The sequence below is a fragment of the Taeniopygia guttata genome, chromosome 4 (genome assembly GCF_048771995.1).
Source record: "Taeniopygia guttata chromosome 4, bTaeGut7.mat, whole genome shotgun sequence".
Classification (NCBI taxonomy): domain Eukaryota; kingdom Metazoa; phylum Chordata; class Aves; order Passeriformes; family Estrildidae; genus Taeniopygia; species Taeniopygia guttata.
In genome coordinates this window covers 41,400,318-41,425,763 of record NC_133028.1, presented here as the reverse complement: position 1 = coordinate 41,425,763, position 25,446 = coordinate 41,400,318, and the positions used below count along the sequence as shown (strand labels likewise).

General features: G+C 35.9%; 2 long non-coding RNA genes across 6 annotated transcripts in view; both read left to right on the top strand.

The window, feature by feature from the left end:
- Positions 1-25,446, top strand: part of LOC115495002 (uncharacterized) — a 121,043-nt gene that overhangs the window by 46,521 nt on the left and 49,076 nt on the right. The window lies entirely within an intron of this gene.
- Positions 1,280-23,739, top strand: LOC140683962 (uncharacterized). The gene is made up of 3 exons (XR_012055676.1): positions 1,280-14,841; positions 21,696-21,863; positions 23,673-23,739. It is a non-coding gene; the product is annotated as an uncharacterized lncRNA (long non-coding RNA).

The following is a 25,446-nucleotide window of genomic DNA, read 5'->3' as shown; positions in this document are numbered from 1 at the left end:
ACAAATGCTACCTAACAGAAATAAATAACCAGTTAATTTTGGACAGTAAATCCATATTTTATAAAGAGTTTGGTGGTGCATATAAAGTGTGTGATAGAAATTGTATGTTTATAGAGAAAAAGCATTAATTTTGTGAGATCTATGTTAATAAGGTAACATTCTTTATGAAAACTTGGCTTTTTACTAAACTATTTTTAAGCCAAACAGTGTGGCCATAAGTGATAACAGATATTGCTGATTTGAGATAAAATATCAAATGTTGCTGCTAAGAAAGTGCAAATAATATTTTATTAGTGTAAATTTTCTTTCTCTCACCTCATATATCTAATTATGAGTGAAAGAGAAGTAAGTCCAGTTTTCATGTAAGATTATTAACTTGACAGTGTCCCTTTAAGTTGTGAGGATGTGCAGAGTAGTTAGGAATGTGAGATACTGTAGGGTACCAAATGTGTGATGTGATGTTGCTAGGCAACTCCCTTATTGTTTTAAACAAACCACATAGAGCCTGGCAACAGCTGTCAAGGCTCTTGGCTCTTGACAGTAACACAGACCTCAAAAGAACTTAGAACAAAAATCTCCCAAAATTAGCTCTAATATATAACACAATCCCATAGTGCTAGCAAATGTGTGAACAGATTTGTTAAGTTAGCAGATACAGTTATCTGTTACAATTCTATAACCAAATATTTTATGTTACATAGAAGAATAGCCATATGTAGGTTTGTGGATTTTTTCCTTTTTTCTTCTGTTGAATTTTGTCTATTTTGATATATCAGAAAGGGAGGTGAGATCATTTCTGTCAGTATTACAATCAATAAAAATTGATTTAGGTATAGCACACTACCATCTCTCAGTATGGTAAAGCTCTTGAAACAGGAACCAGACCCCAAGATTTCAAAAGAGAGCCCAAATCTGTACTGAAATAACCCAAGATCTGTCAAATTTTTTGACACTAGGAGATAAGTAGGTCAATAAACAGCCTCTTGTCTGGAAATACACCTGGAATGTGAAAAATAGAGAGTAGCTCCTTACAGGTTTTCCACTGACTGCTGGAAAAGAAACCAGCTTAAATCCAGCTGTGGGGCAGTGCTGAGCTTCTGTTAATGTTCCTTAGTGCAGCATCAGAGCTCACATCCAGCATCACACAAGCTTGTCTGGCTGGCTGGTGCACTATTCACACCCCACCAAAGTGCAGGTGAAGTCAGCGTCTAAGTGTCCGGGAACTCTCCCCATTGCTGTGTGAATGATCTCACCATCACACTACTGGCAGCAGCTCTGCCTGTGATTGTTCGGTTTTCTCTGTTCTGGTCAACAAAACACAAACTTGAATGCCTAGCTAGTTAAAGCTGTCACAGGAATCTTCTGTGCTCTAGACGTTCTCTGTGCAAAATGAATGTTTAAATATAGAGAACAGCTGTTTTTCAAGTTGCTGCTTTACCCTACAAATGACAGACTAGCAGAGATTAAACCCGACTGCACTAGACCCTAGAATGTTTTCTCTCTATCTATCCAGTTAAGATTTCACCCTGAAGGGAGAATTTTTTCCACTATAAATTTTGTCAAACCTCAGACTTGTCTTTTGGTAAATTTCAGACTATGAAAATAGCTCAATGGTTCAGACTAAGAGTCTACGTAGCATGACATCCTGACTCTAAGGCATGTATACATTGATGCCTGAAGAAAAATAAAAAAGAGTGTAAGGTGATATAAATCTTCCTCAAGGTATTCTCTTGTTCTCTAACTGTATTTTGGCAAACAGGATTTAATGAGTTTTGTATCATTTAGATATTTAGGCATTTAGTGTTGATATGGTTTTTATTTATTAACATTTACAAGTTCACTTTGCATGCTCTTCCTCTGAGTCCACAAAACTCTCTGCATCCAGGATGTCTTCTGGCTAGGAGTTACACAATTCAGTGTAGCAGTGTGCAATGAATCACAGCCTTTTCTTTGTTCCGAGCCTGTATCTCTTACTTTCACTTGATCATGCCCAGTGCTCATGTAGACAGAGGCATGAGTGAATAATCTAGTCAGCTCTCCACCATGTCTGTGCAATTTATGATTTTGTAGGCTTCGATCTCCTCTTTACTCAAATTGAACAATCCTGGACTATTTAGTTGCTTGTCTGGCAAGCTTTACTTATCTTTGCTTGGCTTTTTGCAGTTATTTTGTGTCCTTTTTGGGAATAGGAGAGGAGATTCAAGGGGTACAAGAAGGATGTTTTTTTTACTGTGGCATAATGGGTTTTTTTTCCATTTTTCCTTCAGAGTAATTCCTGGAATTTATGCTGCTTTTTTGACTACTGCCTAGTACTGTTGATTGTGACAAATTGCTGTTTTCCCACCCCAAGTAATTTCATTACAGAAATAATGTTCAGTTCTTCCCCACAGTACAGATTTATCACTTCTCCAGCAACTTTCTCTGACAACAGCCAATCCAATGGTTAATTTGTTGTTGTTTTCTCCAGTTTCAAAAGTAGTGGAACATTTTTTAAAAAAATTAAGTATTGATTGAGAAAAGAGGAGGTCATCCAAATGTCTTTATCTGTCAACTGGTATCTGTGAAGCAGGGTTTTCCCTTAGTGGGATCAAATGGAGGGCAGCAATTCAATCTGAAGTCTCTGTGGGAACGTTACAGAATATTTGAACATCTGCTTTGAGAACCTGTTTGAAGAATAACCACGCACAATAGAGGAAGAACATATGTGCTGCATGCTGAAGACCAGTGGTAATACTGCTGGCACAAGCAAAAAGAGGAAAAAGTTCATATAGGTTACATGGAGGTTCTCTATTTAATAATATATGTAATTTTGCATTTTTTAAATAATAGTATAGAAATGAATTTATGGATAGGAAAATGATCACTGTGGCGTGAAACTCAATGGGAACTTAAGTGCCCTGAAAATTAGGCAGAAAATATGTTTTCTCTGTTGTTTCTTTGGAACTAATACTCTCCTATTTGCATTTTGTTTACGCAGGAAGATCATTAAGCAAATAGAAAAAAATGGAAAAGATTCCACAATCCTTATGTAATGAAAAGATGGCTATTACCAGATGCTTTCCCAGTATAAATCAGTGTCTATTTTTCAGGCTTGCTGAAAAATAGATTTCTGCTTCATCCCTTGGTTTTGGGTCCCCATCATAGACAGAAGTGTTGCAAATTCTGGTATATTATTGGGGTCTCTCTACATTACTGTTGCATGAGTTGGCAGGATGATGCACAAGAAGATGTATTTATGCTTTTAATCCTGTGTACTGCGCTATCAGAGTTATGCCTATAGATGTGTCAACTCAGCAAGTGTTGATTTTATGACCTAAGACATGAGAAGGCCCATTTTCCCTATCCTAACTGAGACAGTTTTTGAATTTTTATTTCAGTTTAGTCATTCATGGTTTGTAAATATTAAATTTAGTTTAACACTCTTTTAATATAGCTTCAGAAAATAATATGCTTTGGCTTTATATAGCACTAACAGAAATGAACACAACGTGTAAATTATATGGTTCTAGATATTAAAGATATACAGGAAATTGTATACATACATTGAAATTCAGTGTCTCCTTCTATAAAAGTTGAAAAAGATTTTTCATTAACTTTTTTTTATTTTCTGTGATGCAGAGGTAGTTATATGGAGCTTAAGGTCTGACTTTGAAGAACTGGTTACATAAATGAAAGATCTAAAAGGATGACAGGATAATATTCTCTCTGAGAAACTTCTCCAGTTTTAAGACCACCCTGAGCTTATGGTCAATAAGTAAAAAAAAAATCTTTTATCTAAAAAACTGAGTTACATTTTTGTCTATAGTCCTTCTTACTGGCCCAGATTTTATTTCCTAGCATGAGTTAGAATCAACATCAACACAGGCATTTCAGGAAAAGATGTACAAAATGACACTTTAGCCATTCTATTCTATACTACTAGCAAGATATGTTGTTTTAATAGTTTTTATTAATTTCTGTCATGGTTGTAAAAGAGTGGAGACTGATAGTGTTAAGTTGTGGAATACATTTTTTGCCTAGAGCACATTGAACATTGCACATTGTCAAACTAAAGCTTGATAAGCAGTGGTAAATTTCATGACATGGAAAAATTATATGACCTCAAGTATCTTTTTTCACAGGTTTAATTATCAAATAATGGTCATCTTTTGCCAAATTCTGTTTGAAAATATTTACATTTCTTTATGCAGAGTTTTTAACAACTACACCTTTTCCATTGGGTTAAGTAACACTTCCCTGTGCATACAAATCCTGCTTAAGGTAGTTGTAATTGCATGAATAAACTATCCTGCTTTCTCAAGTCATGTGAGCTATTAGTATAAATATCTAAACTCTTAAGGTTTGACTTATGAATTCAAAAGGCACATCTGTAGCACGTACAGGATATTGTAAACTTGTCAAATTAGAGAAATTCTAAGTAACATTTAATTAACTTTGGATGAAATATAACTCAGAACACTCAGAAACTTTCTGTTTCTGTTGTAATAATGAAAAGAAACTTAGGTTTATAACATTACTTAAATACTTTGTAGTTTGAAATAAAAACTTTAAATGTTAATCACATTCATAGTCACTTGGTGGGAAATAAGAAACAAACCAAAATATACTTGTGTTTCCACATCATTTTTATAGCTAGATGGTTACAAGAGCTGAAGATGGCTTCCCCATAAACATTACTAATACCCAGAGACAGAAGGGTACTATTTAATGTGATGTATCAGAACCATATTTAGCTTTGTTATGTTCCACTCCTCTAAATGCCATCCCTGAGTGAATTGCTTTTTCAAAGTAGGAATTTGTGTCAAAAAAGCTTGCAAAATCACAGCCTAAAATTTCATTTTTGAAAAAACAAGACAAAAAAAAAAAAAAGAAAGAAATAAGCAGTAGGAGCTAAGAAACATCAAAGGATAAAGTTTGCAATTACAGCAAAACTGTAGAAAAAACATAGTATGTAAATTTACTGTTTACAAATGTACAGTGCTGTGAGGAAACCTATCTATCTCTAGGGTACTGTGGTTCAGCAGAGTAAAGATTTAGCTCTCCAGCTCTTCACAGCTCATTTTACTTCAGGGGTAGTACTGTGACAGAGCAGTTTAACAGACTGATTGCAGTGTTTTGCATGTGAGTGGTAAAATGTGTAGGATTTACCACATTAGCACTTCAGAGAGAAGATTTTTTTGGGGGATGGAAAATGGTATGAATAAGAATGTATCAGATTTTATTTTTAATCTCTCTTGGTTTTTCACTAGGATCATTAAGAACCTTCTAGTTCCAGATATTGATGTACTGAGTTAATCAGTGCCATATCTAGAAGGTGTTGATTGCTTGCTTCAAATTTAGTGAAACTACAGCAACATGAATTTTTACCTGCTCTTCAAAAGCTCATTCATCTCCCTGGATGCCTAAAATGCTTACCCTGCTTCAGATCTGCTCATACTGAACTCTTTAGACTAAACAGGGCTTGGATATGCTAATCAGATATCCATCTGCAAATATGCTATCCAGCAGCAGAGAGCAATGTGTGAGACTGGTTTGTAGCTCTCCAACACTTAGGGCATGAGTAGCCACAACAGTAGAGCCATTAAAGTTGAAAACATGAAAACAGTACTGCTGAAACTCCAGTGATACAACTTAGCTATGCTGTTTTGAATTTTTGTTATATATCCTGAGTTTTCTCTGCTTGGTACTAAACAGTGGCAGTTAGATAGTCACTTGTAGGAGCCCAGTAAGTGACAAACCATGAAGAAATAAAATGGCCAAATGAAAATAGCTTTTATTTTGAACATGCTCTCAAATTAAAATGGTTTATTTTCCTAGGACTAGCTGTAAGTACTAAATCTATAAAATAGGCTGTTAGCAAAGTAAAATACAGAAAGAAATTCCTAATGCTTGGATGGACACGTAGAGGAGGACTTTGAGGAAAAAACTTATGCAAGGAGGATGAATGGACTTTTCCCATTCTCTGATGAAGATAAATTAGATAGTAATCGGTTGAGTTGGTTTGTTTAACCTCTGAATAAGGAGTGAAGTGACAAAAGGAAATGTCAAGATGTGTTGTCGTATTGTTTTTTCATTTTTAAATCAGGATTTCTGAGCAATAAATGTGGTTATATACTTCAAAACAATTAGTTATAAGTCATTACAATGTCAGAGGACATTGAAAGACAAATATTAAGTGTAGTGCATGGCTACATCTCAAAGAGCCAATTTGGATAATCTGGCCTTAAGTAGCATAAGGTTTGAGAAGCCAAGTCTACTGTGTAACAGTGCACTTGAGCAGAATGTTTTTGTGACGCCTTGTCCTTAATGACATTTTTATCTGTAGGTACTGAATGCCTTTTAAAAAATCTGGGACTTGCTGCTTGATAAGTCATCACAAAGAAGCCGGGGAAATGGAGGGTGTAAAACTGGCTTCCAAAACATGCTGACGCAAATTTCTCTTTCATCCTATTTGTTTCTTTTTGTTTGTTGTTTTGTTGGGCTTTTTTTGGGCTATTGTTATTTTTTTCCAGAAGTAAGGGGTTGTAGAACCAGTATGTGTACTAATAACTACAGAGAGAAAATCGCTAAAGAGGGTCTCATGGCTGCTGAGAGAAAGACCTGATAAACTATCTTTACCTCACTGTCTAATATTGTATCTGAAGGATTCCAAGAGCAGTATGAGGGCACAGCCCACTGGTTTCCTTTACTGTTAGTCTAGCCAATGTATTAATTGACAAATAATGACATTAAATACGTAATTATTTGCACACATGTAAAATAAAGCAAACCAAAGCCCTTTATTTCTGGTTGTTTATTGACGTCACTGGTTTACAGTGAAAGAGGGTGGATGAAATGAAGCATGTCAGTTGCTTGAGGATGGCAGAACATGTGCTGCTGCAGGATGATGGCATTGCCTTTTACTGCCTAAAAGCCTGGAACCAAGCACTGCAATCATTCTGGGCACTTATCAGTTAGGCTCTGCTGGGCTGGTACTTCACTGGAGAAAACTGATATAAACTATGCTATTCTGAATCTCAACCCCTCACAAATATGAAACTTACAAAGAGAGACTATTAATAACCCTGGAATATATATTTTGAAATGAGTCATTATACACTTCTAGGAGCATATTGGTTACCGTTCCCACCATATGTTTATACATTCTTGATCCACATCCATCTGGCACAAAAATCTGTTAGAATATGATCAAAAGTGATTTGGAGGATCTTAAAAGCCAAGTGCAAATTTGTACTCTGGCTTGTGTAGACTACAGGAAAAAAGAAAAAAAGCCTTTTTCAAAATTCAATGTAATATTTAAAATTAAATAGACTGCACAACTTAAAAAATTGTCATTAGACAATTAATTAGCTATATTATTTGAATCACTATTTGAAAAGCAAATAAGAATAACTTGAACTTGTCTTTGGACATTTCTCAGGGCAGAGCAGCCTTGTCTTTACTTTTAGTTAGTTATATACACTTTTAGTTAGTTATATATATAGTTATATATACAAATATAATATTTGATATTGAGCTTTAAATATTTAAGAGAAAGTTTGTTCTTCGGAGAGGAATATCAGGATGTAAAATTACAAATGGTCATATTTTTTCCATTTGCCAATTAAATTGAAACTAGAATTGACCAATCTATATACAGGGTTGTATTTTAATGTAGATGTACTATAGCACAAAATTAGATCCTTTTCACAGTTGGGGTTCCAAAATCCTTTCTTATGGTCTGTTCATATTAATCAGAATTTTTTAGCAGACACATACATTTTGTATTTAATTTTCATGTTCTTCACAACAACCTTACACAGCACTACAGGTAGGAGGAAGGGTGCCTGGAAAGTTGCACAGTGGAAAAGGAGCTGGGGGTGCTGGTTAACAGCCAGCTGAACATGAGCCAGCCTGTGCCCAGATGGCCAAGAAGGCCAGTGGCATCCTGGCCTGGATCAGCAATAGTGTGGCCAGCAGGACCAGGGCAGTGATTGTCCCTCTGTACTCGGCATTGGTGAGGCTGCACCTCAAATCCTGTGTTCAGTTCTAGGCCCTTCATTCCAAGAAAGACATGGAGGTGCTGGAGTGCAGAGCTTCTCTGGGTGCTGCCCCAGAGAAGGGCCACAAGGCTGGTGAGGGGTCTGGAGCACAAGTCCTGTGAGGAGCAGCTGAGGGAGCTGAGGGTGACCTTATCACTGTACAGCTGCCTGAAAGGAAGCTGTAGCCAGGTGACAGTCAGTCTCTTCTCCCAGGCAACCAGCAACAGGACAAGAGGACATCATCTAAAGCTGCACCAACAGGGGTTTAGTTTGGACATTATTAATAATTTCTTCATGGAAAGGGTGATGAGGTGTTGGCTGCCCAGGGAGGTGGTGGAGTCATAGTTCCTGGAGGTGCTTAACAAAACATTGGATGTGGCACTCAGTGACATGGTCTAGTTGACATGGAAATGTTCAGTCGTAGGCTGGATTTATGATCTCAGAGTCTTTTTCAAGCAAGCTGATTCTGTGAATCTTAAAACCAGTGTTAAGAGCATAAATGAAACTTTGGATCAGTGATGACAACACCTTGTTAGTGGTAAGTTGCAAGTGTCTCCAGCTGTATCCTCCTTGCACTTTGAAATGCTTTGGATGGTACCTGTGAGCACAATCTGTGAAGGAAAGATGCATGATGAGTGTATAATTAAAACTAGCTATGCCACTGATGTACTTATGCAACCCCAAATTCCAGCTGTCTTCTCAATTAAATGCAAATAATTAGAATGCCAACTATTAGAATCCTGTAATTATGACTCTTACCAATTCCATCATTATCTACTCATTTCCCTACATGATAATGCCCACCTGGAGAGAACTTTGTATCTATAGTCTTCTGTAACCAGCAGGGTGTTGGGGTTTTGCTTTATTTGATAAAAGAATAGAAAGTTAATAATAACCTTTCAGACATGGCTTGAATGGTTCAATTCCAGAAACCGTTTCACTCTAAAACAATAAGAAAACTTGTATTTGATCCAGTACTCATTTAGTGAGTTTTGAATAATGTTACATGATTTAATGATTTAATAGATTATCATTTTAACAAATTCCTATGCATTTTCACAGGCATATATTCAGTAATAAGAGAGGATTTTTATATAGAGTAGGTTGTTTTTTACTGATGTAATGAGTGGTTTAAAATTAAGTACCTTGGATGTAGTTTTATACATATAAAAATTATAGTGCAATCAGTACAAATGTTTTGAATAATCTGAAAAGAACATGGTTATTCCTACCCTCACCTTTAGTAAGAATGTTGATATTAGGGGTTTGATTAATACTGTGTTTGCTTTAATTCTGGAATCTTCAGTTGACATTTTCAACTGAAGTTGCTTTCCTGTCTGATTTCAAGTGTTCAGGTGCTCTGCTAGAGTGGAACTTGTTAGGGTGCTGCTTACTAATCAGGGCCTGCTGGCCAGTGAAATGCCACATTAGCAGTGTAGAAAGTTTTCATCTGCCTAATGAGCCAAGCAAAATTCCAACCAACAATCCCAGATCCAAGCTCCTGCCTGCGGAATTTGAATGAATCCTGGCCCCACTGACTGTTCTGATCTTAAGAGATCCAAACAATATGCATATGCAGGTCCTTGGGCAGTGCCCTTCAGGACAGATCTGCTATTGCAATATCCACTTCATGGGTGTCACATGCAATATGCCAGAATTAAGAGCCTGAAGTTGCCATTTAGCTGAGACAGTTCATATCTGGAAGCAGCTGAGTTCCTTGTTATCTCACACCATCTAGGTCATGTGATGACATCCTTGTGCCACCTTTACCTTTTGTCAGGCTGCAGCTGCTCCAAGCTGTGACATTTTGCAAAATATTCTCTTAATTACCAATATCCAGTTTATCATACCACGTGAAATGTGTTAATTAATCCCACTGGTGGACACTACTGAAATACACCTAGAACTGCCAAAAATGGGGTGGTTTCCAGCTTTTACTGTCATTCTTCTGTAGAGATTGGTATAGCAGAGAAAGATATATTATTAAAATACAAAGATGTTAAAATATATAAATAGAAACAGTAAGCTTATACTTCTTTCTTCCTCCAGGTCTTTCTCAGTTTCTTTCTCTCCCTCCTCTTTTTTTTCTCTTTTACTGTCATTGCAAATACTGACAGATGCTAAAGTGTAAAATGCCTTGTTGAATTCTGGGAAAACTAATAAACATATTCATAGTAGCTGGACAATTTACTGTATAAAACCTTAGTGTCATTAAATGTACTTACAAATTAGTATCCAATGATATATGAATACCACAGTTTCCTAAGTACTTCAGAAAGCATTGATCAGCACAGCCCGAGTAGGAACAACTTAATTATTTTATCAACAGTGCTTTATCTGCTTTAATTTGGTCTGTATATATTTCCATGACAACTGAGGGAAAAATAAATTCTTTACCAAAATTCAGTGAAAGCAAGACAAAACAAGCTGCTTTGATTCATGCTGTTCTGATAAATGTCAGTTTGGCAATCAGCTGTGAATTTTTTTTCTGTAACAGATAAAACTTTTATTTGTTCTCTTAAAAAAACAAAAGTGGGGCATTTATAGAAATTAGGGCTTTTGTTTCTTTATAGAATTTTGTTTTGAAATGTTTACATTTATAGATTTCTCTGCTTTTTAATGCTAATGATTGTTGCCTTGGGTATATAATCCTTTCTGCTATATCTGTTTTTCTAATCTGTCTTGAAGAGATCTTTAAATATGACTGAGCTAAAAAGATAAGACATAAAAGTAGAATGTTTTGTGCTGTGATGTTATGTTTCCTTGAAGAGATGAATTTTATATTTGCCTGGCATGGCTTATATTTCTCCCAAATAAGTAGATCAACACCCTGTGGAAAAAAAATGGAGATACTTCTGACTGGGAGCATCAGATCTCACAACTCACTGTCAGACTTACTAGGGACAATTTTACTGTGTCTTCATACAAGCTAACAGCACATGCAAATCATTGTAGTGTTTCATCTTTGATTCTCTGTGATTGGAATCTAGTTAGCAAACTTACCTTTATAAACATCTTGTATAAATACAGTTTCTAAACATATGGAAAAGAAGAAATCCCAAAAATAGAAGCAATAAGTGAAGCTAGAACCCAGGTCCTGACTTTAGGATTTTAAAAACCATCTATTTTTTTAAGGTAGTATTGGCATGAACTGTTATTTGTCCTCTGTCACAAAACAGTGATACTGGCTTTTGAGTTAAATTTTAAAGTTACATGATTTGAGCACAAACTAGCCCTGGAAACTAAGGTTTCTGGTCTGTGAAACCAGTTATGCTACTTAAAAATAGGAAAGCCACAAACAAAACAAAAGTGACGTGGATAGATCCTTTGACAAATTCAAAATCTGATAAATTTGCAGTTGAGAAATATTTTTTCTTTAAAAATGTGGATTACTACTCTCTCAGATGCCCTTATAGTAAAAATCTACTAAATATATATTTTTGGGAAAGAATTTTCTTCCTTCACATAAATGTGACTGCAAACAATTGGCTGTGCAAATTAAATATTGACTATTTGCCATCCTTATTATGCTTGGTAGTTCTGACTTCTTGCCTAATTATACTTCTGCTCACTAGTTACCTGATGACATCAAAAAGTACTTTAGATATTAACAAAAGAAAAAAAGCCAGCAACTTCCCCATAATTCAGGAACAAATAATTATAGAATTTTGTGCTGTTTTGTACTGTTTCTTGTTTTATGATGACAAAACTGTTAAAAATAGAATGATTTATGATTTAATTTGTCAACAGATACGTTTTAAAATATTTTTGCTGAAAATAAGTATGTTTGTATGTATAGCTATCTTACTATAAAATCTGAGGTCAGATTAATTTTTGGCTTATTGAACCACATTTGATGATGTGGTGTCTTCCCTCACTAATTTACTGCTATGTGCAAGTATCTTCCTGCCAAACCTACCTTATTAATGCAGACAGGTCCATCTGGGCTAGAATTTGCTTCCAAATGTGAGAATTCATCCAAGAAGTAGTACTTATTGTGAAGAAGATGGAGTGTGCTCAGTGCAGGAGGCGAAACAAAAAAAACCCTAAGCTGTTCTTCAGAATTTAGATATTGTTTCCTAAAGATAAAACTTGATGAGCATTTTGTTTAAAATATTAAACAAAGGAGATTCATCCAGGGACAAAGTTAATTCATTTTAAGTTCAGTAAATAATTATTGCATTATGTTGTTCACTGAGTTTCACAGATTAGTTTGGCTGACTGTGTCTTTGAATATAATTGTCAATAGCCTCTTTTTGCTGTACTTTCTGGTGTCAAAAATAGCTTTTTAAAATTTAGTCTAATCTATATGAAAATTCAGGAAACACGGTTTTGTGTTAGCAAAAAGTAATAGCAGACCTACATTTGCCATACATTTTAAAGGCAAAGTGCAGCTTTTGCTTAAAGCTGAAAGATGTTGAGCCTGGTGACCTCCTGCAGCAAAGGGCTTGCCCAGCCAATGGATTGGAGTCCCAGTCAAGGGATGGATCCTGCACGAGTGGGTGATCTGATTGTCTGTGGTGGGGTTTACTCCTGGGCTTCTACAACAGAAGCAGGGCAGATTGCTCTGCTTGGCAGCACTGTGAGACCAAGACCATTTAGGCATAATGGGTTATTGGTCGTGGGTGAGGAGAATTCACTTTGGCTGCTGACCAGATATTGTAACAAATTGCAGGCTGGGTTGCAGTCCATGTACCCATATAAAAATTAACAGCTAGATACCAAAGACTCTAAATCCCTATTCACAGTGTCACTTAGGGTAATATGAACACATGCAACAGGAGGCTAATGGATAACCTCAGCCTGGGTTTTGCATTATCTGCAGAACTGGGCTGGGCTTTGCTTACTGAAAAGGCTTAAAAATAAAAATAACTGAGAACTGTGAGGGCACATGTATAACATTCAAAGTATAATCACCCTTTGTTGTCCTAGAATTTTGCTAATAGACATCCCGAGAGTGTTTAATAGTTCATTTTAATTGAGGACAAAAGCCTCTATGATTTATTTAGATTATTTCAGGAGATAAATATCTATGGCTGTTTTTAAAAGTGGATGTAAATTATATATTGGTTTTTAGGTCAATAACATTTTAGATCTTAAAAAAATAAAATACATACTGAAAAGAAATCTTATTTTGTACACAATTTCACTTTGTAATTTTCTGTGGTCATGGTAAATATATGCAAATCCTGTAGCGCAGTTTGCTTTTTGTGGCATCATCTGCAGGTGTATTACAGGCCAACATAAAGTTAGGCAAGACCCACCTACTGGTTCCTGTTATTTCCACTGCAACAAGTGTTCTTACAGCAAACCCCTGCATGTCCTGGGTGCCCTTCAGCTCTGTCCTTTGTGTTCTTGGAATTTAACTGGGGCAGCCTAGCTGTGTTTCAGAAGATGTTATTTTGGTTGTGTGTTTTTGTTTAAAAGATAAAGCAGCCTGCAAAGCAGCACCCTTGCTTTTGTTTCCTTTTGTTTTAAACTGTGGTTAAGGTTTAGGTCGTATATAATCATACTCTACTCATGATGATTGCCTTGGGAATAAGTTGGGATTTATGGAAGAAAGGAATTGCACCGTCTACATTATTATTGTGCATTTCTGGGATTTTTATTGCTGGCATCAAGACTGATTGAATTCTACTCTTACGTTGTCATGGAAGTGACTCCTGGGCTGTGTGCATCTGGTTAAGGACAGATAAATTGTACCCTTAACCAAAAGCCATAACTTAACATACATTTTATATATATAGAAGTAATAGACTGCTCGAAGCAGCTGTTTTCCTCTACTCTGCAGGTATTTGGAATCAGGATTTCAACCATAATCAGGCCCATTGGAAGGAATAGAAATAGGAAGGAATTAGAAACAAATATAAAAAACATCTTATCTTTCATAAGATTTTCCATTAAGAATGAAGAGTAGCCCCTGTGTGTATAGCAATAAAATACTTGGGAAATTTTGGTTTATGGTTTGAATTGCCTTCTTCTAAATGACTTCTTTGTGTAAAAGAAATTTGGACTTAGAAAATTATTGTGAGCTGTATGACAGGGAGAAAATTAAGGAAACTATAGGGAATGAAGCATATGTATCCTAAAAGGACATAGAATTGGAAAAATTGTGACTACCAATACCTACAGGAGGAGAAAAAAATTAAATGCCTAACTGGTTCAAAAACGAGGGAATTCCATAACATTTTTAAGACCCAATCCTAATTCTCCTATAATTTTATTTAAAGGCCAAATGATTCTAGCCTATTTTCCTCATGTTTTACCTGAAAGGTGAGGCAAAGCTGGCAAAATGTCATGCAAGTTATTTTATAAATGGAAAACACTCTTTAGAATTTCCTGCTCTGCAGCAACATACGGGCTTCTATTTGGAAAGACAGGGAAAGATCAGCACTGATATTTGGAGAGAGCAGCACTGATATTCTCTACAATTGTTAAAGTTGTTATGATGGCTAAAAATACCACCAGTTGCTATAGCAACTGGAATTTGAAGGCTCAGATATTCCTGCTGCCTCTACTCCCTTTCAAAAAATTATCAAAACAAACCTTTTCTTACCCATAAGTTAAACCTTTAGCTGTTATATTCGCTGGGTTACATAATGCTTATTTCCTTCCTGCTCAATTATGCATTACTTTAGGGGAAAAAAAGCACACTGGAACTTATTTTGTAAACTGTAATAATATATAGGTTACTTATAAATGGTAGGATTGAGGACTAAATAATTTCAACAATCCAGAGAATTTCTTTAGCACCATAATAAGCATTTTTTGCTATTATAAATATACTTTATAATGTTGAATATTAAATGTGTGATATAAGGTAAGTGCAAATATCCAACATCTATTCTCTTAAGTTCTACATCTGGCTGATTTTTATTGGTTTGGGTTCTTTTTATTTTTTATTTTTGTTGTATTATTTTGTTGTCTTTGACATTCTTCATCTTAACAAATCCCTTGGTTTTTGTCTTCATTATGCTAGCTGTGTCCTGAGATAGCTTTTAAAAACTTTCTGTCTAATGCTTGACAGTATTTAATTAATATCTTCGGCAATTTCTTTCACTCTGATTTTTCCTTGGGTATGAAATGATATAGTAAACAAAACAGCAACTCTCCAGCCTTGTTTTTTTTTGTAATGTGCTCACAACTGTGGTGTCATTTCTAGAAAAACTGTTCTCCTTGAAATGTTTCAATATTTCTTACTGATCAGGTTTTTTTCCCCCACTTGCTGTTTCTCACTAGTGGTGTCTGTATGGAATTTCAATCAACTTCCCCTGATGATTGGTGGGCAGTAAGGCTTTGTAGATTGAAGTTGGATGTAAAGGCAAAGTCTCAGGCAAGTGGCTAAATGAGAGCATGAGCAGTCCAAGCCAAATAAAACTCTCTCTTCTGTGTCTAAAATAAGTCAAAAGGTTGTACAATCCAGAGTAAGATTTGTATTTTAGGATGTGACTACCTAACAAGCATATTGTGAGACCAGATATCTGAGCTTACAGTATCAGGATGGGTTTGAGAATTGTGTCCACAGATTTGATAGCCTCAATAAATTAGAGTATATTTTTGACTGAATTTTTAACAGCTACCAATTTTATTTCATCCTGAGTGGATGTAAAACACAAACAAAAATATCCAAATTTCCAACCTTAGACAAAATTCCCTGTATGATATTTTTAAACAAAATTTTTCTTTTGTTTCTTTCTATCTGCAAGGTACTAATGAATATGGTGCCTGTTTAAGGCATTGAGCTCATCCCATAAATAAGAAAAATTCAGGCCATTTTCCTATATAAAATTCAGGAGCACTGTCTGCCTGCTGCTTATACCAGTTTGCTTGGTATAACAGAAAGAAATTTGCCCAAGAGCTCAAGATTGACCCAGTCCTGCCCTTACTGAAATCAGAGGTACTTCTGCCACTAAGAGACAGGACTGGGAGCAGGTATGATCAAATAGAGCCCTTTAGAAGGCATTTAAAAAAAACTGTTTCTGGCTTTTAATTTGCCTGTCATGAAGAGGAGAAAGCAGTGACAATATAGTTTTCGTGATCTTTATTTGCTGCTGAGTATTCGTAAAACTTGAAAGAGTGGTGCACATACTATGCTGTGTTTGCAGGACTGGTACCAAAACAAAACAAACAAACAAAAAAACCAACCAAAAAAAACCCAAACCAAGCAAAACAAACAAAAAAAACCCCAAAGCATTTTAATTAGTTCTTACTGCTACCTTAAAAAATAAATGCTTAGAAGAGCTGAATGAATGTGAGGATCTTAAATATTTTATCAATGATTAGGAGTGTATTTGGTTTTTCTGATTTATATATCTTGGTAATTCTCTGCAAACATCAATCTTTATCCTGTTGCTCATATACCCTGGCTGAGCAATCATATATTGCTTGCTTGCCACTGGAGTCATTAATATATTCTTCACCTTTCTTTTTATAAAAAAATGAACCACAATACATCAAATATCTGTCTTACTCAGGGTGTAAAAGATCCTTCCTCAGGCAAAACTAGCTCTTAATTTTGAAAAGGAATTCCATAAATTGCTTTTCTGTTAGCAATCAAGAATGAAAAAATTATGGTTTTAATCCCTTACAATTGAATAAACGTGTAGTCCATTAACCACGGTTCTAATTAGATGGAATACTTTTTCAGGAGTTTTTAAAGAATTTTATGTTTCATTTGTTAAGTATTTTGGATAAATTGATTATATGGTTTATAATTATATCAAATTATGTTGAATCTGAATCCCTCTACTATGGTGGAAGGAAATTTGAAGTTTGATCTACTCAAAGACAGAGGACACTTGCATGTCAGCTTCAGAATACCAGCTAGGTATTTCTAAAGATTTTGCCCCAGTTTTGTAGTGATCTCTTAGGGATGGGTTATTTTAATGACTAAGTTTAACAAGTTCCTATTCTAACACAAATAAATTGATACAAACTTGAAAAATATATTGGGGATAAATTCCAAAATTATGAGTTTGTGGTGAAATAAAATCTCTTTTCTCCAACTAATTTAAACCAGTGGGTTAAATTTAAAAAGCCTTACCATTCAGATACCATTTAGCTTTTCTCTTTTTAGAAGTCGTTATTGTTATATGTGCAAATTCTGTATTTCAGATACTTTATAGCACATATGAGCTTAATTTTCTTTGAGGGTTGAATTTCTGTTATCCAGATAGTAAAAACCAAACAAAATTTTAAATGTTATCTTACTGGAAGGTGAAGTACCTTGCATATTTTGAGGACCCCTGTGGTTTCTGTAGTAACAGAAGAGGAGCCTATCAGCGTACAGAGCTTAATATTCCCTTCTATTTCTGTTTTGTATGTATTTAATAGTGGGACACAGAATTATTTGTAGCTCCGTAAATATGTCAGACTGATAGTATTTGCACTTCTAATTAGTATGGGAATCATAACTGTACCTGTAAACTGCAGTTCAAGGTGGCAATCCTCAATATACTGATATGCAAACCACTGTAATTGGAATTTCTTACTGAACCATGTCATATCTCAGTTTTGATGTAAGAGAAAGGCTTTTACTGTATAGTTTTATCAGTGCCATTCAGTCACTGAGAATGTGTAGGATTACTTTGAGCATGGTTAACTCATTGTATGCACAGTATTTTAGAATCAATTTCACAAAATTAGAGATAGGTGAATTTCATGTGATGAGACATAACCTCTGTCCAACCTGGCCAGAGATACAGAATATACCACAACAATAGACTACACCTTAAAAAGGGAAAACATTTCAGTGAAATATGAGAAAAATTATTAGAGTTCTTCCTAGAGAAAGAACTAAGTCAACTGGGCTCATCTAACCTAAAGAGAAGAGAAAAAAGGCAGCAGCAAATTGAAGGGAACTATTCCTCACAGTGAGGTAAGATCAGGCAAGAATTATACAGTTCTGATTTCAGCAAGGAAGTTTTCTACTACATATTATTGGAAACTTGCTAAGGGTGAAGATAATAAAGAACTGAAATAAATTGCCTATAAAGTTTGGATTTTCCCCTTTGGAAACCTTCAAGAAGTGATTGCTTGTAGATCTGTCAAATTGATTTCTGTCTTCAGGCACAGTTAAGGACAAAACAAGTGCTTTTATTCCTATCTGCTATGATTCCTGGGTAATTTTCTTTGATAAATTAACTGTGAGTCTTCTAAATAAAGTTAATATATTTCATCAATGAGTGCTTCAGTATAAGCCAGGAGATAACAAAGAAACACTATTAAAAAAATGAATAAAAGAGACAGCGGTTCAGAAAATAGGCTTTATCTCAGATATGTTGTTATACTACTATTACCACAAAAAGTGTTGAGATTTTGCCAGTGAGTTTTATGAAAGATAAGCTAGTAGTACTGAAAGTGTACTTTGAAATGCCCATTTCTGACAATATATACACTGTAATTCAAAATAATAATAGAATAAAAGAACATTAATACCTTTAAAAATCAAATTCATTAGAGAGCAAGTATTTTGAGATACTTCCTAGTTTTGTTGCTATTGCATACTGTATGCTTTCAGCAATAAATATATTGAGGTACTTCAGTACCAACAATCCTCTCTCCTTCACAGGGTCTTTATATATAAATATGTTCAGTGTATGTCACAAATTATTCACAGATTGCATGGGAAGGCAACATCACTGGATTTTAGAATACAATGTCTATACAGCAGACATTGCAGGTCTTCAGAATGTGCCATTTGAGATGTCATTTCCTAGTTATTGCCTTCTCCCCTGCTTCTGAAACCTATAAAGATATTTCTTTATGACTATTTTTCCGTGAGAATTTAGAACAGCATATAATCTCCAAATCACACTGTTGCCTCCTCATAAACCCATCTAAGCTAGGTAATAGTGCTTCCCTCACCCACTTTTGTCTTGCTTAATAGTCCACAAACAACTTATGATAACACAGTTGAAGCAATGAATAATAAAACAGCAGATGGAAATAAATGTCACTGCAAGCAGAGTAATATGCACATCTAGGTCATAAACTGTAACTGTCTGCTGCTTTGGGAAGGAGTGTTTCTAGAACACCTTTTTGGTAAACAAAACGAAAAAGGTATTAGTTCTTACTAGTTCTAGATTGTGTGGTTCACCAGAAAACTCTTTTCCTCTGTGCTTGTTTTTGTGCTTGGTCTCCAAATACTCCTCATGACCTTGCTCATGAGCGATTCTCTACTGCCTTGATACATCTCAGACATGAGACATCAGAGAAGATGGAAAAGAGAAGAGAATGAATGAAGTATATACAACTAGGGAAAGATCTGCCTTGTTGGTCTATAAATACTCAACCCTATCATCCCCATCACTAGCTCTAAACAGTTAAAGCACTCCCTAGTATACAGGGCCACACCACTGCATCCTAAAAGGTAAAGTTGGAAATGGAAAAATTAAGTGATAGCTTTAGTCTAAATTCAGAAATGTAAGGTTCTGATTGTATTGTATTTTATTGAAAGTGGCTAGATTCTGGGTATGAGTGCAAAATTATTTCTTATCAATAACCATTAAAAGTGATTTAAAAACTATTTAAAAATTTAATTTGTTTTCTTATTTGTTAAAAATCAATATACTTTGTCTTGACCAATTTGAATAACTTTGTATCATTGGCTACTTTTTTAACATAATATTTACTCTTATTTCTAGTGATTCAATTAATTATTATTCATTAATAAGTATGCTGAACCACACAGACCCTCTCAATTTCCCAAAGGTTACTTATCTTCACCGAGAAAATTATCAATTATTCTACATTTCTATCTTGTGTCTTTCCCTTAGTTATTTATTCAAGCGAGAAACACTGACCTGGTTTGACATGAATTACTGAATCAAGACTCTTAATAGTATAAAAGCATTGCTGCTGTGATAGGGTTTATTAGAACTGCTCACTCTGCCTTGTCATTATCCACATAAAGGATAAATACAGATTTACCTATTATAAAAATTTCATGCCAAGATTGTTTAAGAAAATAAAAAAGTAATTCCCCATCAACGTCTTCAGTTCAGTGCAGCTTAGTGTGATCTCAATAACATGAAAAGTGCCAAAGTGACATTAGAAGAGATAAGTAGATGGCAGTAGTTATTCACTAAACAGGTCTGACTTATCCCATATCAAAAAATTTAGCAGCAGTTCTCCCTAGAACAATAGGAGCCAGGACAACTAAGTTACTTGTTGTTCTTCAGTATTCAAGAATAGCTCAGAGATGTGTCTATAAAGAATAGCACTTTGTTATATACACTCCCTTGTCTTTGGCTACCACTATAAATGAAGTGAAAAAAGAAACCTCCAAGACTGAGACACACACAGGTATTGTCACATTCATTCGAGTGAGGTGAAATGACCAGAAGTCTCAATAGTATTGTGATAAATAAATTAATGCATCATTCATGCAAGAGATACACATGTGGACTACAACATGATGAAATTATTTGTTCCTCCAGTTTGGTGCATTTTTTTGTTTGGTTGTTTGGTTGGTTTTTTTGTTTGTTTTTTGTTGTTGTTGTTTTTTTTTTCTAGTCTCAGTAAAATGTTTTGGTTTCTGAGACTGCTGGGAATATACTAGTTTTATTCTGGAATAAATTTACTCTTACTTGCTGCTGCTTGAGGGTTAATGTTGAACAAAAATGCCCCAAATACATGAGTCCAGATGTTTAAAACCTAGCTTGAGTTTACATAGCTTACTAAATCAAGAATTAATTCTTAGCATTGAAACTAAAATCAGCATAAAAGTAAAAGCAAGTGATTTTGTTACAATTACAGGCAGAATATTTTAAAAAAGAAAGTTAAAGGTACAAGTAAAATACAGGTAGAATTTTCTGTGTAAATAAGTATGAATATAAGGAGTCATTCATAGAGAAGCAGGAAAAGCTCCTGATAGTAGAAGGTAGATAATTGTAACAATCTGTCCAAATATTTCACTATAAATTAACTGAAAAAGAGTTATAATGAAGAAAGACTAAGATCACAGTTCATTGAATGGTTCAATGTAATTGAGTTCCTGAAGTGATATGGTATGGATTGAGGGCTCAACTTTATTAGGTCAAAGGATTAATTGTCCTTTTAAGGTGAAATTTCACAAGGCTGCTGAGCCAATTTTACAGGGAGGGTGTTGGGGGAATGAGTGCCACTTCTAGCAACAGCAATTGCCTGTTATCTGGTGAGACTTCCCCTTTCTAAAACTTTAGCTATAATGCCTTACAGTGTCTAGAGAGAAACTGGAAGACTGTAAGTCAGGAAAAAAACCTCACCAGACTCTGAGGGGGTAGAGAAAGAGAGTTTATTTTGCCTAAGTGGGTACTGCAGCAGTTGAAAGCCTCACTTATTCATCACATAGTTTGGATGATATTCAAAGACCTTGTAATGTTTATAGGCGAGAATATATTTGTAAGTGATTTAATTGTGTAGGGAAAAAATACGTCTGCAGTGTCTTAAGTTTATGGCTTTGTAATATTTGAAACAATTTGTAATAATTTTTAACTTTATGGCATTTTTAGGTTCTTTCATATATTTGAGTCTTTATTCAGAGAGATAACTATCAGACAATTTTAATACTTGAAGAGAATAAAAAAAATCCAAGTAACCTTGCCTAAGGCCACCTGTTTTTCACACTGATGACCAAAACTTAGGTCTTCTGATTGTCAGCCAAGTATTTATCCCTGCTCTGTTTTCTTCTAGGTAAATTTAACAGAACTAGTCCTGTTGGTGTGAATAATGCAGCAGCTACAGAGCACTGCTTTTCTTAAAAAAATAAATGTAACCCTTAACAATACTGCAATTGCTGATGATGGGAACAGGCTTACAAATGCGAATCTCAGCTTTTGACGTTATAAAATGCATATCCAGGTGAGGAATTAACAATTTAAAATTTCCTTTTCACTTCTTTGTAAAAGCTTCATTTTGTTTAGTGGCATGTATCTAGTGGTCAGAAATCCTCTAAGAAATATCTGGTATTTTGAGATCTCCAAGTTATGATTCCAAGAACATAATCTTGTACCTTTTTCTAGATATTCAGCTTGTGTGTTCTTGTTCATGGTAGTCTTGGCTTTGTTTGTTTGTTCTGTTTGTGATTTTTTCTTATGCTGTGCATTTTATTTAACAGTATAGTAGTGTCAGTAGGGGAAAATAAAACTCTAATTTGCCTGTCTGAAACATAGACATGCCATATAAACAATTCATTTTGACCCACATCTGCTTAGTGTTTTCACCTTTTGAGAATAGGTTATGAGAGCAGCTCTGGTGTATAAATGACATTTATAGAGAAACAGGGTAAAATACCAGATGGTATTTTGCTGTAACAATGTGGTCACTTCAGAGCTCATGGTATTATTGCTACTGTGTAGTATCCTAGTCCTGCAAGTAATGACAACAGAGATCCCTGCTGTGTTTAATTTTTCTGAGGATTCTATAAATGGTGCAAAAAACCTCATTAGAGTTATGGTGCTTTGTGCAGGCCTGAAACTTGTAAACTTTTCTTTTTTTTTTTTTTTTAAACCTCTTTTGGAGAGATTTTTAATACTACACATACACGTATTTCTAGTGTATTTATCTTACATGCTTCCCAAAATCACTTGGTAGCACTGCAAACCAGTTATTACCTGTAAAGTGGAAGACCAAAGGAGCTGAGGTTCTCAAGGACAGAGATAAGAGGTGATTTGATAATATCTACTGACAACTCAAGCTCACACTTTCTGTTTCATGTTATTCTCATCTGTATGCTCCATGCTACTCTCTGTGCTCAACTATTAAGAGATATACAAGATTATATGTTAAAGCTTTCATAACTGTCCATATTGAACTATTTTAGCACTAGAAATGTTAATATATTGTCAGCCAATATAGTGGAAATTGTATTCTAATACTACTATGATTGAAATCAGGTTTGGGAAATAGGTCCAAATCATCTCTTTTTAAGACTTCAAATGCATGGCACCTTAGAAGTATCACTGCCTATGGGTCTAGCAATAGAATTATTTTAGAGAGAGTCTCAAGTATTTAAGAGACTTGAAAAAGATGGAAGCATGCAATGTAAATATCTTCAGAAGCTACATGTAGAACTCGTCAGTTCCTTTGATGATTTCAAATATGTTTTAAAATATATTTTTCATTATATTATTTCAAATGCTAATTAGAAATAGAAGGAAAAAGTACCTATCCTTTTCTCATGAAACCCCTGTGTCTTCTTTCTGCATTTTCAATGAAGTCGCTGGCAATAAAAGTGAGTTGCCTCTCCAGGAGCAATCTGCCTTTCACTTGTACTTACTATTTCCTTAGAAGTCATTTGAAATAGGCAAATAAACAATCACAAAATTTCAAGTAATTACTGCACTTAATGTCATGGTTTGACACGGAAAAAGAATTTTCTCGGAAGGAAGAGGTCAATTTGGTATTGACCAATTGAAGGTGGACACGCCCCTGAGAATACAGAGGGGTTAAAAGCAGAATTCCCAGGAGAACTCGCTCCCTTTGGTTCTGGTCAGCGGGCAGTGCAGGACTCTCCCCTGCCCGGCCCATGGCTGGGTGGGGGAGGGGAAGGCCTGACTGAGGTAGGCCGAAGCACGGAGGGGACTGGAACCTCCCTGCAGATGGAAGGGTGGAGAAATCTGGGATGTCTCCGTTCACCCCCCAGAGTCTCTCTCTCTCTCTCTTGAGAAGGAGACAGCAGCAGTTCTGTCAGCAGTTCACCACGGGGAAGGAGAAGAGTGGGGGGCGGGCCTCAAGGTGCCCAGCTGCCATGGGGGCTGGAGCCTGGGCAGCGAGCCATCCTTGGGAGTCGGGACTTTTAACCCTTCCTTGATAAATGAAAGCTTTGTGAAATTTTTCTCCTTCTCGGTTTGAAAGAGAGGAAGAGAGACAGCTTGGACCCTGGGATGTTGGAAGGAGAAATTCTAGGTGGGAGGAGATGATGGAGTGGCTTTTTGGCTGGACTTTTTCTTGGTAGCCACAGACTGAACTGATCTTCTCCTCCAAGAGAGACTGTATTTTAGGAGGATGCCAGTGAGCCAAAGAGGTCATGCTTCAGCTGGGAAAAGACAGAAGTGGAGCGAACAGAGAAAAGTCAGGGAGGTTTGTGGTTGTGCTCCTGTCTTCAGAGAAGAAGAAGTGAAGAAGATCTCTGTTCTTGGATCCTCGGCCCCAGGGGAAAATGGGACTGTGGTCCCAAAAATGAAAAACTGAGCTGTTGGTTTTTTTCCCATCTTGGCAGGGCATCCTTGAAAGGAAAAATCCTCAAAGCAGTCTGTCCATCCATGCATTGGTGGTGAGAGCACTGTGCATGGAAAGGAGAGGGTCACCACTGGCAAACTTTTTCCTCCAGGCGGTGCCATGTGTGACATGGAAGCACAGGATGTGGCAGCTGTGTTTCTTGGGGGATCTGTGGCACAGGAGGAGCTCCTCTCTCCCTTGATGGACTGAGTATCGGTTGTCTGGAGGGTGGAAACCTGATTGGGGTCCAGGTTGTGTCTCACTGTGGTTTGTTGGACTTGGGTGGTGGGAGGGGGAATGCTTTGGAAGGTTTTAATTCTGAATTTTGTGTGTGTTTCTTTCTTTCTTTTTTCTTTTATAGTAGCATAGTAGTAGTAGCTTAATAAAGTTGTTTCTTTTTATTAGGCTTGGGCCTGCTTTGCTCTGTTCTCGACTGTATTTCACAGCATTCAGTTGGGAGATTGTATTTTCATGGGGGCACTGGCATTGTGCCAGTGTCAAACCATGACACTTAATTTTGACATTTCCTGTTAATTAATAAAGCATAACAGGTTTCCGTTTGTTCCATTATATTTAATTTAATACACTTTTAAACACTGCAGAGGTTTCTGAACAGAGCACTGTTACAACACATCCCTGTCAGTAAAAGTAAGTCAGGTTCTTGTGTTAGATTTCTCAGTGGTTCTTCTAACCCCTTAGGTTTCCCTTAGGGTGAAATGACACTCAATGACTGGTGTTTATAAATAAACATATATATATATGGTTTATTTTAGTACAGTTTAATTGCAATGGAAAGTAGGTATGTAGTCATTTTAGTTGTTATTATCTACAGAAATGTAGCAATTTAAAGGAATCAAAATAACACTTCAGAGAATCTATGGGGGGGGGGGGGGGGGAAGAGAAGGAATATGAGTAGAAAGGCAATTATCCAGAGATAATTGTTATTTGATAATTGTTGCAGTTTCAATGTCTGTTTGCCAAAGTGATGGTTGCAGTCTTCATCTGCCAAGAGTGGGGGAAATCCCTTGAAACACAAAGTTCAATTGGTTAAAATACACTGAGGTTAGGTGGGAAACACCCCACTATGTCCCCTGGGTGGAAGTTTTACTCAGTCTGTTGCAACACTATGGATCATGCACAGTCCTCTCTTGGAAGGCCCCAGAAATGAATCTGGGGGGTGCTTTGTGGGTCTTTGATGGTTTATGAGCCCTTCTAAGACATGAAG